Here is a 13,459-nt window from a genome sequence, read left to right on the forward strand (position 1 = left end):
AAATGAATTTCCAAAAACATGTAATTATACAACAAACAAACAAAAACTTGCTCTACTGGGATTGGGAAAAGCTATTAAGAGAGTCTAGTAGCTTCAGATGCAAGTAAATTAATATGCCAACAACAAGTCCATCTTCTGGTGGCAAGTATTAAGATTTTTTACTTTAGGGGCACCTGGGTTAAGGGTCGGTTAAGGGTCCGACTTCGGCTCAGGTCATGATCTCGCGTTTCATGGGTTCAAGCCCCGCATCGGGCTCTGTGCTGACAGCTCAGAGCCTACAGAGCCTGGAGCCTGCTTCGGATTCTGTGTCTCCCTCTCTCTCTGCCCTTCCCAGGGCTCATGCTCTGGCTCTCTCTCTCCCTCCCTCTCTCAAAAATAAACATTAAATTAAAAAAAAAAAAACATTTTTTACTTTAGGTCAGTGCTTCCCAAACTTTGCTACACATTGGAATCACCTAGCTTCTACCTCAGGCTATTCTGAGGTATTCTAATTAATTAAATTAATTAATTTGGGATACAACTTGGGCATCACAAATTTTAAAATCTCCCCCTATGATTCTCATGGGAAACAAAATTTGGGAACCACTGTTTTATGTTGCTATTATTATTTAGAATAATAGTAATACATATTTTTTTTGTGCATCTATTTCTGGCTGAGAATACAGAACTCTTTATGTTATGCTTAGAATTATAAAGCCTATCTTATAGGCAAAATGAGCTCAGAGTAGTTAACGACTTTCCCAAAGTCACATACCTAGGAAATACCAGATTCAGGATTCAAAATCAAGTATATTTAATTTGATAATGCACTATGCATAATGCACTATATTGAGGTAGTAACAGTGCAGTAACCATATTATTGAAAACTTGTATGGATATCATATCTTGGTATATTGAATGATATTTTAAATGCATCAGGGAGCTTGTTATTTATAACAGCCCTGTAGTGAATACATGTTCATCTTGTATATTACTTTTGGGAACATGGCTTAGCAAGAATAGCTCTTGTAAAGGAGACTTCAGGATTTAATAGACAGTAAGCTCAGAATGATTCAGTAAATGTGATACAAACACCGAAACAAGTAAAGTGGTTATTCTTAGGTTGTGTTACTAAAAGTATAATATCTAGACTGGGGGAGGTGACTAATTGGGCCGCGCTGTGATCAGAACATGCTCAAGTATTATCTACGGTTTCTGGGCTTTGCCATTCTTTTTTATTATTACAATAAAGTATTATAAGCTTACTTTGTCATTCTTTTTTTTATTACAATAAAGTATTATAAGCTTACAATACATTATCTAAAATACTTACAGCCAGATATGTTTCAAAAACTCAAAAATTTTCAGGATTTAAAAAGATAATACAGTGCTATACGCTGTATATTATTTAGCATGCCCAGTAGGGTCTGGAATAGCACCCCCAAATCAAACACATTAATATTTTTGGAACAAAATCAATGAATATACATACAATATTGCAATAACGAAGATTATAAACAGCTCTACATCAGTTCAGGTTTTCTGAATAATTACCAAGTTATTCAGATTAAGTGAAGCTTAATGGCCAAATGATATGAAAAAACTTTTCTCTCTCAGAGTTTTTTGGGCTTCTGAATTACATATAAGGCATCGTGGAAGTGTATATGCCCTTAATAATAAAGATTCAAACAATCCAGAAGAGCACAAAAGGAGAAAAGAGCTCTCCCTCTTTATCCCTCGTCTCAGTCTCAGAGCAGTCAACTATTCTTCATTATTTCTCTTTAGAAGGTTCCTGCTGGTTGTAACCACAGCACAAAACATGTACTTATACATCTTCTGGATTTATAAACTTTTAAAATAACATAGTAGCTTCCTGCCAATAAAGAGCGAGTTCATTCTCCTCTCCCACTTCTTCCCTAATCATCCCCCCAAACCCTGCTATTCACGTTTTTATTTTTAGAGATAACTGTGTATACTGTACTTAAATTTATTTTCTTAACCTTTACAGTTTGGGTGGTACCTTTACCTTCCACTTTATATAGAATGGAATACCAGGCCCCGTGCTTTCAAAAGGGAATAACCACAAGTATCAGAGAGACATAAACCAATGCCATATAAGAAACATAAAGTCTAAAGAAGAAGTGACCCAAGAAAAAGATGGAAGTTGTCATCAAATCGTTGAAGGGCCATCATGAAGATGAGAGAACAGTGTGTTCTGCGTATCGTCAAGAGGGTAGAACTAGAAATAACAGAGAGAATCTACAGAACAGATTTTGGATCAGTATGAGCAAAATTTTATAAGAATAAGCAAGGGCAATCCAGAGAAGGTATAGACAACTTCATTAAGTAATGAGTGCCTTATCACTAAAGGTATTTACACAAGAGTTTGGTAACCTCTTGGCTGGGAAGTTATAGAGGAATTTAAACATCCATTGGGCAAAATGGACTAGGTAACATTTAAGACTCCTGCTCTGGGAGTCTATGATGCAGTGACTAATCAGTGTCTAGGGTCTCTTACAATTTAAAATATCTCCAATCCCGTTAGTCTCAATAGCATTATGGTTAAACTCATTAGCCAATTTTCCAGAAAGTTAACGACCTGCCATATATTGAATCAGAGCCCTAAACTTTTCTTTCAGGGAGTCTCCAGATTCTTCCTGACATGATTTTTGCCAAGACACAATTAGTTCTTTTGAGACACCAAAGGAATCAAAAAAATGTTTGTAGTCATTTCTCTTATAAGCCATAGTCAGGAGACTGGAAAAGAGAGAAAGAAAGAGGAAAGAAAGAGAACCAAGGTGGGGCGAGAGTGATTATGTCTGAGGGCTGGAGATTTGGATGTGAAGGAGCAGGAAGGTAAATTTTTAAGACCTCTAGAGCGTCCTAGGAGTTCTTATTTATCCAATGTTTGCCTGGTGGGAAAAAAAATGTTCCAAATTTAAAGCCCAGGCCTCCAATTTATTATTTTTCATTCTTGATGAGAAGACAGCTATTCACAGGAGAAACACTGCTGCAGGTGAGTGTGCAGGGAATCTCCCTAACGCTCAACCTTGAAAACTACAGAGGTGGATGGAGATGGTTCAGGAACACGTACTAATAAAGGGAAGTTAAAAGGGGGTGAGAGATCTTCATATTTGCTACCTAACCAGCTTCATTAATGAATTCTTTTCTTTCTTATTTTATTTTTATTTTTATTCAAAGCTTTAAAAGGGGGCACCTGGGTGGCTCAGTCAGTTAAGCATCTGTCTTCAGCTCAGGTCATGATCTTGCAGTTCATGGGTTCTAGCCCCCACGTGGAGCTCTGTGCTGACAGCTCGGAGCCTGGAGCCTGCTTCCGATTCTGTGTCTCCCTCTCTCTCTCTCTGTCCCTCCTCCGCTTATACTCTGTCTCTCTCTCAAAAATAAATAAACATTTTTTAAAAAGCTTTAAACAAAGTCTAATTAAGCCTGAAATCTCAATGAAATAGCAAATAGTGTTTTTCCTTTTTTTTTCTTGCAGGCATATCTATGGTAAATTTCAAGAGGAAATATTGTTTTGCATATTCCTACCTTATCTCCTCAGTATTTGATATTATGGAATCACAGGAAGTAATGCCTACCACTGAATGACTGACTCACCCATGTATATGTGTGCACTCATGCAAAGCCTCCTAATTTGTCATGAATACAAATGTATGCACACCTTCAAATGCATGAGTGAAAATTAAATATGTACAGTGAAAATTTTTTAAGGTATTTGAATAATTCCAATGAAATAGTATTATTTTCAGCAGAATAGCAGAGAATCCAAAGCAATTTTTCTACTTTTTTGTATTTTCCCCTGAGTCACCAGAATGTTTTATTTAAATGGTGACATTAAATTAAGTCCCCCACCACCCTAACTCCCTCCCACATACATATACATGTGCACGTGCATGCGCGTGCACACACACACACATACACACACCACACATACTTCTGCTCATATTCAGAACATTTCTTCACTCACAGATTTGGAGCCAAGGAGCAAATGTACAATACATCTATTTCTTTTTTGGAAGCAAGGGTGGTTATAAATTGGTTGGAGTAGGCCTAGAGAAATATATCTAAGTTGACCAAGAAGGAGCCTATTCACCAAGGCTGGTTAATAAGGTGAACCCTCTAATCTAGAAAAACAAGGACTGAGAGAGTGAAGTGGTAGATAGTCCTATATTCATTAAAGGAGATAGGGAGAATGACCTTGACTGTCAAACTCCACAGTATGGAATTAGAGGAGAGATGCACAAACATAAATAAGAAATTGGAGAAGGCTAAGACTGTTACCAAGGAAAGGAATTTTGTATTACATAACAGTGGGAGGGTACATTAATAGGATTTCCTACCTTAAGAGTCTGTATCACCCTGAGTTTCAAAACTTATTTCGGTTATGCCTTACATAAGTCACAATGATGTGTAAGCCACTCACATGAGGTATAAGTTAAGATTTCATGGAACATAATCATCTTTGAAAATGCTCACCTTTCAAGGTAGCTCTTCCATTTTTCTGTGTTGTTCTTCATGAACCGAAGTCATAAGATACTTTAAAGATATATGGTTGGTAATATTAATGAAATATTAGCCAGTTACTTATACACTAATATCTTGGGATGCCCTGTGTCATGTAAGTGTTCCCAAATGCCCTGTGCAGGGTGTTTTAGGGGAATGAGGCAGTCAAGAGGCCTTGTATCAAATAAATATGACTAACAGCAGGACAAACTCGATCTACATTTGGGGGAAACTGGATGAAAAGTACATGTGACCTCTCTGTACATTTTTTTTTGCAAATTCCTACAAATCTATAATTATTTCAAAGTAGAAACTTAAACAAAATCCATGGTGAGCAAATGTGAGTGAACCTGAAGAAACCTATAGGATTTGGGAAATGAGAAAGAAGGAAAATCCTAACCTAGACGGTGACAGAATTTACAAATCGACCACACTGGGACTGTTTTCAGTCTCTGCACAGTAGTCTCCCACTTATCCTTGGTTTTGCTTTATACTGTTTCAGTTACCGGCTGTCAACCACAGTCTGGAAGCAGATGATCCTCCTACTGACATATGGTCGGAAAGTCGATAGTACCCGAAAACTACATCATCCTGCTTACATCATTCACCTCACTTCACCTCATCAGGTAGGCATTTTATTATTTCACATCATCCCAAGAAGAAAGGTGAGTGCAGTACAATAAGATTTTGAGAGAAAGAGACCACATTCACATAACTTTTATTACAGTATATTGTTATAATTATTCTATCCATTACTAGTTATTGTTCTTAATCTTTTACTGTGCCTAATTTATAAATTAAACTTTATCCAAGGTATGTATGTGTAAGGAAAAAACAGTATAATAGGGTTCGGTCCTACCCACAGTATCAGGCATCCACTGGGGGTCTCAGAATGTATCCCCTGTGGGTAAGAGGGAAGTACTGTACATGATCCAGAAAATGAATGGCATAATAGGGGTGTTTTTTTTTTTTTCCAATTCTTAGCTCAAGAAGTAAGCAAGTGTGGTAGGGGACTTCTGATAATCACAGAGATTATTTATAGATACTGACTATTATCTAAAGTTCTGCTACTTAGAAGACAGGATGGGAGCACCTGGGTGGCTCAGTGGGTTAAGCGTTTGACTCTTGATTTCAGCTCAGGTCATGTTCTCATAGCTGGGAGACTGAGCCTTGCCTCGGGCTGCATGCTGGGCATGGAACCTGCTTAAGATTCTCTCTCTCTCTCTCTCTCTCTCTCTCTCTCTCTCTCTCCCCTTCTGCCTTTCCCCTACTCGTGTATGCATGTGTACACACACGTGCACACACACTCTCTCTCTCAAAAAACAAAAAAAAAAAGAAGAAGAAGAAGATAGAAATCTGTTTTGGGGGCCCATGACAGAAACAGAACATGGGTTGTTCCCATGCATGCACTAGCCCCTCATTCCCTTCCCTCCATGGCCAAACCCACTTAAGAAATTACTGTGCTCTAATGTATAATGATGCCATATCCTTTCACGATAGCTGGGATGTATGAAGAGACTTCTGTGTATACACCTACCCATAAGTAGAGTTAACTTGAAAGGATTTCCCCAAATCCTTTCTGTACCACAGATGACCCCACCAGTCCCCCCTAGAGCCTCTCTTGGCAATAAGTAGGATATCCTCTCCCATTTAAAGATGAGGTTGCTGTACAAAACTATTTTTCCCAAGACAGTGAGCTATGCATGGGTAAATCCAGCAAGCTAAACAGGATGCTTCCCCTACATTCCTGGTGGCTTCTTTTTTAATTCCAATGCTTTGCACCCCCAAGCCCACCGATTCCTGAAAACCCAAATGCATTACTTGTATGTGGGATGGAAAGGCATGTCTGTTGATGTACAAGCCCCCATGCAGGCCTTGTATTGGATCAGTTTTGTAGTCAATGTTTCCAGTATGTGCCGAGTACTAATTTTTATTTATTAGTGGAGATAAAAACTGCCAGGAAGAAAGGGTGTAGGGTAAGGAGGTGGGGATAAAGGAGGCCCAAAGTCTTCAGTATATTGTCCTGGGCCATACTTGGGATTCAGACTGGCTAATGACACAAAGTTCTCTCCAGGTGTCAGTGAGTCACCTGACAAGCTGGCAATCACTCCCACAGCCTGTTCAAGTCTGTCTTTAAATAAAATACTCCTTAAACCCCTCACCTCTGCCTCTCATGTCAATTGCAGCAAGATAAATGTTACATTAGATCCCATCACATACTTTCAATTAACGAGGCTTTGGAGCATGTTGGTGTAATTTGAATGCAGGCGTTTCAGTTTTTGAAGCTGGGGAAACGATAAAGCTTGCTTCTTTGGTGCCTAATGAACAGCCTGAGTCATTAACCAGGTGAATAAAGACTGAGGGTATGGATGGGCCTCCTCCTCCTCCCCATCCCTTTTACATTTTAATTTGGGATTCAAACTAATGCCTTATTGCAGGGAGCGATTCTGCCACTGACAGCACATTTCCTGTCCCTCCTGCCTGAGTCACCAACCGACAAGGAGAAAGTTTGCCAAGTCACAGTGAATATCTCTACCATTAGCTTGTCCCATATCTAGAATTTGGCTATCTGTGACATCAAAAGAAGGTTACAAAAAGGTCACTAAGAGGGAAAAAGGAAATTGAATTCAGAAAAGGAGCCAAAGGTAGAGAAAATTCAGTGACAAACAGAGTTCCTTTAGGGCCCTAGTGGCACTAGGCTTTTGGGGCATATGGTTTGGATGGTCAAGTAGGAATCATACATTTCCACAGATACCTGGAAGCTGAAATAATACAGGAGGGTCTTTCATGGATGCAGCATGCAAATCCAGAGTGATGCAAAACACATGGGCTTGAATTCTTTCAAAGGCTTCCACGTTGCATCTTTTATTCTTAACTGCAAACCTTCCTACAAAGGAGGTAATAGTGCCTACAGGTGGGAGAGAGAGAGAGGAATCACTCAGGAATGTCCAAAAGAGACTAAAGGTAAGAAGACACACTCAGCAGTGTGGCTTTAAATAAGTTCAGCAGCAACCAGCCATCTATACAGAATCTCTGGCCTCTCTGTGGTCCATATTATTGAGAGGGACTGAACACCTATGCACACACGGATATCCATCCAGGTTTGGGCAACCTTCCCTTTGCCGCTATGCCCTACCAAAGTCTCAGAAATCAGCCAAGCACCATCTTGCCATGGTTCAAAATAGGAAAATTCAGAAACAGGCCAGATATCTACAATGAGCCTATTAACAACAGAACTCCGCTTATTATAATACACACTGAAGCACAACATTTCTTCAAGTATCTTCACGGCATTTGGGGCCTGAGTACACTTAAAAGAGCTCAGGTATGGCCAAGGTCAGACAGTAGGAAACCAAAGTCAAGCATAAGACAAAACAGCCACGTAATTTGTGGGTCCCCATGGCAAAATTAAAATGTGAGACCCTGGTTCAAAAGTTATTAAGAATCTCAAGACAGCAGAGCATTAAGCCAACAGTGGGATTCTTCTGAGCATAAAGCCCTGTTGGACAGTGTAAGACCCAGGCCCATGAAGCAGATTCTGGTGCACCTTATGGGTTCTAAAGGAGATGCCTCCAAACAAGTCCATCTATCGGACACGTATTTTTCCTCAGATCATCTATTTGCCATGAATGACAACGTGGAAGGGCCGTGAGAGGGAGCAAACTATGAAGCAAACAAAACCAAACCAACCAACCAAACAAAGCAACCCACATCGTGTTGTCATCATTGGATTTTGAATATTTTATTTGGGTTTTTTGTTATTGTTGTTCTTCATTCCCTGGATGGGATTTTTATGAAGACCGTAGTGAGAAAATCAAATATGTCTGACAGGAGTTAAGCTTGAACTCAGGTACATGGCCCACAGCCCCTCCTGAGAGGAAGAGGGACAAGCTCCGTTTTGCACATCTTGAGGATTAATCACTGTACTGCATTAGCAATCCTAGATTCAACTACAGTTAAACTGTGCAATGCTCAAATAATTTATGGCCTTCCTGTGGCATACTGAATAATTCATACCATTGTTTCTCTCAGGGAAAAAATAAAGGCCTTGAGATACTAAGCCTGCTACTGGTTCCTGTGAAATCTTGGTAGAGACAGTAAAGGCTTTGGTTATCTTTCTGAGAGGAAGCTCCCCAGTCCCAAATAGAGTCCCATATGACCTGGAAACATGAAGCAGTCTGGTCCTGCCATGAAGACACAGCATAGTGTGTTAGAGGGAAAAATAGGTCTGTTGCTTACAGGATCAAGGTCACAGATATTAGCCCAGGTGTGTCCATTCACTTTTTTAATGTAATCATAGAATGAATACAAACCGGCCTTCAGACTGAGCCCTGGCCTCGGTCACCTTACAGCTCTATCACTAATCACAGCAAGATTTATGAGAGAGAGGATGCATGATCCAGTATGTTTTATTCTACTATATCTTTAATCCGGATCTCTTTTCTGAGCTTCATGCCTGTCTCCCTATCTGCCTCTTTAACTTCCACCTGGATTTTCCCAAGGAAACCTTAAACTCAACATGCCTAGAATTAAACCTCTCTCCCATTCCAATCCTTATCCCATCCCTGCATCCATCCAGTAGTACAAAATAAGTCTTTAAAGTTATATTTGATTCTTCCTTTGCTCATTTCCAGTCCCTTAGGGCTAAGGTGAAACTAGCTGGAGAAGTTAGGTATTAGGGGACAAGTAATATAAGTTATTACCCAAAGACATGCCAATATTGAGGAAGAAAAATGATTCCAGAATGGGTGGTCCATCCACATGGTGTGTGGTGTGGGTAAATGAACAGGAGAACTATAGTAGCTGAAGTACAGTATCAAATGGAGGTCAAAGAACCAGTGGCAATAAAAGCAAGAAACAAAGAATAGCATCAAAAACACAACTGGATTTGAATCCCAGCAACACTACCGATGAGCGTTTTTCCCCTTCCTTACTCATGAAGTAGGAAGGGGTCAGCAAAGTTTTTGTTTTGTTTTGGTAAAAGGCCAAGTAACAAATATTTCAGGTTTTGCAGGCCACGTCGTCTCTGTAGCAACTATTTAACTCTGCAATTGTAGCATGAAAGTAATCATAGGGACATGATGTGAATGTTTGGGTGGCGCTGTGTTCCAATCAAACTTTGTTTACAAAAACAGGTGGCAGGTCATTTTTGACCCACTGGCTGTAATTTGGCAACCACTGCCATAGCCTATCCTGTGGTGACAAATTAACTCTCTAATCTTAGGGATTGAACACAAAGTTTATTTCTTGCTCATATTGTACACATGATGGATGAGGATATCTTACCCCATCTTGTACATAGTATCAATGGAACAGGTAGCCTCCAAGATGACACAGAGGGAAAGAGAAGCCTGAAGGATCCCATTAGTACAGGAAGTAGCTTACATATTTTTAGCCCATATCCACTGGCCAAAACTCAGTCTTATAACCCAACTCCACTGAAAGGGAGGCTAGTGGAGTATATTAATATTTGGTGAGCAATTCAGCCATTGCCATATGAAGCAACAATAATTTCTCTCTTGTATAGTTATTAGGATAAAACATGTAGAAAACATTTAGCACAATGCCTCACACATAAGCAGCACTCAATAAATAATCCAGTGTTCCCAATCCCTCCCTTCTAATCACTCTACTCCTTGGCATACTAAGCAATGCCCTTCACACCCAGACAGAGCTATTTATTGAATCAACATCCACTTGCCTTTTCCATTCTATTTCCTTTACTCTTCCCTCTTTGTTATTTCCACCCTACTAATACATATTCACTTACCTTTCCTACTCCTGCTCAAATGACATTTGACATTTAACATTTCCTTCATTTAACTTTCCCAGGCTGAGTGGCTTGGGCTCCTCCTCTTGTGCTGCCACACTTAGTACACACCATGCATAATGAGTATGTTGTGATGTCCTTAATTGGACATGCATGCCTTTTCCATCAGGCCGTGAACTCCAGGAGGACAGAGCAATGTCATATTCTTGTCTTTAGCATTTACCACAGAGTCTTTAATACTGATCGACAATCCATAAGTGTTCATTAAACTCAACCGGTTAATCTTAATGGTGGGAATTCTGGTTGTAGGTATCCTATCCTCATGGTAGGAGCAGCTTGAGACATGTGAAGAGCTTTTCTTGTTTATGGCAGCAATAACTCCAGAGCCTTATTAGTAGCTCCACAAAATGAGGTTTGGCACAGAAGAAGCACTTAAATGTTTGCTAAAATCTACAGAAAAGAGAAAAGCATAAAAGGTAGTTATTTGTCCTATGTAGGCCCCCCAATTTCTTTATTTTTTATAAAATCCAGTCCATTGAGGGGAAGAGTTGACTAAATTCAGGCAAAGTGATGGGTGTGAATAGTGTATATGCCCCAGAGCATATTCGTTGTCATTTCAGAATGGGTCCATCAAGTATACTTGTGAAACTATATCGAGCCGGCCATCTGTAGCCCAGGGCCAAGTGACCCTGACACCTGGGACTTCTCACTGTTGAGTGCTGAGCATTTCTGTTTAGAGAGACTCCCAGAGCGGCGTCAACACTATCTATCTTGCTACACCCCTCGCTTTCAGTGGAAATCAACAAAAAAATACTGTTAAAAAAAAACAAACAAAAAACCCTTGCGTATCTTAGTCAGGCCTTGGTCTCTTGGCTCACCTTTCCGGAAGCCATATCAAATAATGCCTTTGATTTTTTTTAATCATCCATTGCATTTGGTGCTTCTCTATCCTTATTACTGTTATTTTAAAAAGCAATAGCAATCATAGCCATTTGTGGAGCAGACTCAATGTAACAGGGACTTTATATAAATTCCACTAAGCACTTTGAAAGCTTAAAAATACCTCTTCTGACACAGGGACTGTTGATTTGGCCTACTGTTCTATTTAGCTAACAGGGAAAATCACCATCTCATTCAAACATTGAAAATAGTAATGCATGGTCTCTGCATCTCAGGGTTAGGCCCTCACTGATAGGAAAGGCTACAAGTAAAGGGGAGGCAGTATATAGTGTCCAAATCTTAGGTGTGATACTAATTATATGGCCTCGAACCAGTTGCTTGACTTCTCTGAGACAGCTTCCGTGTATGTAACATGGAACTAATCATAAGGCCTATTTTGAGTTATTCTAAAGGGTAAGCCAGATAATGTTTATAAAGCACTCAACAAACTTTTGGGTACATAATAAGCACCCACTAAATATAAGCTATTATTATTTTGACGATGTGGATAAAATAGGCTAGAGATGATCATGGGGGAGTGGAACAATACCCCACCCTGAGGGCAGATAAGGAAGCAGATGTAGGTTCTCATCATACTCTGGGAAGAACATCAGTATATCTGGTGGTGAGAACCATGAGAGCATCAGAGAGGAAACACTGGTGGACAGCATGATAAGCAGTAATGTTTGGATGAATAATTCTGGAGACATTTGTTAAGTGATATCTGAGTAGGCCCCAGAGATGATATGGGCGTAGGAAGGCTGATTGTGTCTCACTTCCATTCCGGGAGAAATAATACAAGAGAGCGCTTGGGCTGTCCTTAAGGTGAGGCTCACCTTATCAAGGTAAAGGAAGGCAGAAGTCAAGGTAAGAAAACCTGTGAATTAAAAAGGGTGGAATTTTTGACAACATGGATGGATCTTGAGGGCATTATGCTAAGTGAAGGAAGTCAGACAGAGAAAGACCAATACCATATGGTCTCACTTGTATGTGCAATCTTAAAAAGAAAAACAAAAACAAGGTCACAAATACAGAGAACAGATTGTTGCCAGAGGTAGGGGTAGGGGGTGGGCAAAATTGGTGAAGGGGTCAAAAGGTATAAACTTCCAGTTATAAAATAAATAAGTTATAAGTATGCAATGTAAAACATGGTGACCATACTTAGCAATAGTGTATTGTATATTTAAAAGTTCTCATCACAAGAAAAACAATAGAACTATATGTGGTGATGGATGTTAACTAGACATTGTGATGACCATTTCATAATATATACAAATATCGAATCATTATGTTGTATACTTGAAACGAATGTAATGTTATATGTCAATTACATTTAAATAAAACATAAATAAATAGGTAAATAAATACATAGAAATATTTATGATATCACAGAATGGAATTCCCCTCACTCTTTTACTTTTTCTTCTTTAAGCCCTGAGTACTCAAGAAATGTGAGTTTCTGCTTTTCCCGTTAACTGTCTTAATAGGAGTTCTTCAACTTTTTATTATGGAAAATATCAAACATTGCAAAAATAGAGTACTATAACAAACCTCCATTCTTTTATCACCCACTTTCAACAATTCTCAATTCATGGACAATCTCATTTAAACTATACCTCACCTAATTCTTGACCCCATACCTTGGATTATTTGTGGCATATCATAGGCATCAGATAATTTGGGTTTTTAAAATTTTTTTAAACGTTTATTTATTTTTTGAGAGACTGAGAGAGACAGAGCATGAGCAGGGGAGGGATAGAGACAGAGAGAGAGGAAGTCACAGAATCCAAAGCAAGCTCCAGGCTCTGAGCTGTCAGCACAGAGCCCGACGCAGGGCTCGAACTCACGAGCTGTGAGATCATGACCTGAGCTGAAGTCGGACGCTTAACGAACTGAGCCACCAGGTGCCCCATAGGCATCAGATAATTTGATTAGTTAATATTTCAGTATTTAGGTCCAAAAGTACAGATTAAAAAATAATAACCACAATACTATTATCATGCCTAAAGAAATAAACCATAATTCAGTTGGCTAAGTGTGGGACTCTTGATCTCAGCTCAGGTCTTGATCTTAGGGTTGTGAGTTCAAGCTCTGCATTGGGCTCCATACTGGATGTGGAGCCTACTTTAAAAAAACGAAATGAGCCATAAATTTTAAATTTTATCAAATATTCTGTCAGTGTTTAGATACTTTCTCCACTTTGCTGTTTTTCACTTAACATTGCATCATGGAAATAATTCCACAATA

General features: G+C 39.3%; 1 long non-coding RNA gene across 1 annotated transcript in view; it reads left to right on the plus strand.

Annotated features, from left to right (window-relative positions):
* LOC111558713 overlaps window positions 1–5,300 on the plus strand; it is an 842,592-nt gene extending 837,292 nt beyond the window's left edge. The window contains exon 6 of the long non-coding RNA XR_002739813.2: window positions 5,006–5,300. This is a non-coding gene — a long non-coding RNA (uncharacterized LOC111558713). The remainder of the gene's footprint in view (window positions 1–5,005) is intronic.
* The last annotated feature ends 8,159 nt before the right edge of the window (window positions 5,301–13,459 follow it).

The sequence above is a fragment of the Felis catus genome, chromosome X (assembly GCF_018350175.1).
Source record: "Felis catus isolate Fca126 chromosome X, F.catus_Fca126_mat1.0, whole genome shotgun sequence".
NCBI lineage: Eukaryota > Metazoa > Chordata > Mammalia > Carnivora > Felidae > Felis > Felis catus.